The following is a 2545-nucleotide window of genomic DNA, read 5'->3' on the forward strand; positions in this document are numbered from 1 at the left end:
TTTCTCCAGCAACCTCATTTCTCTTTTCAGAGGTACAGATTTGTTTATCTCTTTGCATGTCTTTGCTACACACAGTACTACTCATACTAAGTGTTAATGATGGCAATTGATTCTCTTTTTCTTCTCAGCCATTATCAATCACTGAGTCATTTTTTCTGGAATCAGGTCATTCAAAGCCACTGAAGACAACTTTCCCTCTCTTGAGCAATAGTAACCTTGTTGCTAGTTGCTTAGAACTTTTCAATTTCTAGGTTTTTTTCCTCACACAGCCACATTTACTCACTTGGCTTGGGCTCTGAGGAGATTTCTTTTTTAATTTGTTGGTGAGGGAAACAAAGAGATGTTACCCCATGTGGCCAATAGAGAAACCAAAGCACAGAGCCATTAAGCCCATGGTTATGCTCACAGTTGGTGACAACATTGGGACCTGCTGCTGATTGCCAGATTGATTTCACTGCATCACTATCTTCTCTGGCTTGTTTTTTCCCTGCTATTCCTCCCTCACCAAATAGCAAGACTCTTGCTTTCATCTCCAGGTAGAGAAAAATGAGAGGAAGGGAGAATTTTGTAGCTAATGACTCCTGTACATTCTCTTCCACCTGAAGAAGCTGTCAAGTATTTCAGTAGAAGAGAATTTTTAACATAGGCTCATTCTCACGTCAGTCTTTAGACAAGCCTTTCTCCTTGGCTGAATGTCTTATTTTTTCCTCTTCATCAACCTGGATCCTACACAGGTTTCCCCCACCTCTCCCCTCACCCCCACCGCCACTGTCCAAGAGTAGAGCATTCCCATGAAAACTTCTGTAAGCTAAAAGGGTGTAAAAGAAGACATGATTGCTATGAATTTATGTGGAAAAAATTAGGGACATTCCAAACCCAGAAAGTAACCTACCAAATCATATCAAATAAACTTAATTATGTCCAGGCTTACACTAAGCATAACACCCTTATGAGCTCTCTCATGCTTTCCTGATACCTTAGGACACATCTTGCTAATGAAACTGGAAAAGTCAGTGTTCCTGCTACCTGTCACTACCAGAACCAAGAAGTAGAGACAAGGTTTGAATCTTTGCGGGCACTTTCCTCAGCTGGCCAGTGATCTGAGTACCATCTTCTCAGATCACCGGCCGTCATAAAAGACTCTCTTACATTTCATTTCAAGCTCACATTTTTATAAGGACAAGAAAGGGTAAGTAAGGGGTTTGGAAAAAAGGTTAATCGGATAAAAGTTGCAGTCCAGTGGTGATTTTCCTAGTACTTCTTTATCTGTTGATCAACAATTCTTTATCTGCATCACAAGATGTTGCCTCTCTGGAACACAAAGGCTCAGACACCATCTCTATCACTTGCAGACCCCCTAGGGCACAAAGGTTGAATTGCTTGTCAACCTCCTGGAGTCCTGTATTCCAGTTCCTGGAGTAATAGCTTTCCACATGCATTCATCACTTAAGCCTATCAACTAAGACTAAGATCTTTAACTCTTGAGTTCCCCTATCACTAACAGATGCACACAATAAATTGAGGTAAAGCACAGATGCTCACAAGCACTGTTCAAAGATACAGTAGTTTGATTCTGAGGCGCTGAGCATTGTTTCCAGGGAAGGAGCTTGGCAGGGTCACTCTCGATGCTGGAAGTGCACACTGCCTCTGTGTTGGCTCACTGCAAAAACAAAAACAAAAACAAAAACAAAAACAAAAACAAAAACCTGATCTCGCGTCCCCAACCCCCATTTTGCCTTCTTTCTTCGGATTTCTTTTGGTTATCAAAAACAGACACTAATATAGGTCTTTCATAAAAGCAAAGCAGCAGAAGGTGCTCTGGCTGGTGTGGTTCCATGGATTGAGTGCCAGCCTGCAAACTGAAAGTTCCCGGGTTTGATTTCCAATCAGGGCCCATGTCTGGGTTGTGAGCTAGATCCCCAGTTGGGGGCCTGTGAGAGACAACCAATCGTACACTGATATGTCTCTTCTTCTCTTTCTCCCTCCCTTCCCCTCTCTCTAAAAGTAAATAAATAAAATCTTTAAAAAATTATTTTAAAAAGCAAAGAGGCAGAAGGCAATCATTCCAAAATCAGGGAATATCTGCACTGGCCTGTAGATGTCTTGCACGTTACTTGCCTGCCTGACCCTGAACCACCCGACCTTGTCAGTTTACTGTGTATTTTTACGAGATTGTACCTGCCTCATCTCATTTAAGTCCACAGAAATTCTTTTAGGCAGGTATTTTTATTCCCATTTTACAGCTGATAACAACCCAGTCTTAGAGTTGGGACTTCTGGTTCCTTGACTCCAGGTTTTGTGCTCTTTCCCCAGACCTCAGTGTTTTCTTCACATTGTTATTCCTCTCCAACTTCCAGTTTCCTTTACGTAAAATTTTAGTATACATAACTTTATGAAGAACGTTTCTGTGTACCTTTTGGAAGCACTGCAGAAATTTTAGTTCCAATGTAAGGGAAGTCTTACGTAACATTCTATGGAAAGTTAGGAATTGAATAATATCCATTTCAGCTCTCTTCCCGAAAGTGACCAGAGGTGACCCCTGAAG

This window comes from Pteronotus mesoamericanus, unplaced genomic scaffold, assembly GCF_021234165.1.
Source record: "Pteronotus mesoamericanus isolate MK-2021 breed Mesoamerican mustached bat unplaced genomic scaffold, CSHL_Meso_final contig_27, whole genome shotgun sequence".
Taxonomy (NCBI): domain Eukaryota; kingdom Metazoa; phylum Chordata; class Mammalia; order Chiroptera; family Mormoopidae; genus Pteronotus; species Pteronotus mesoamericanus.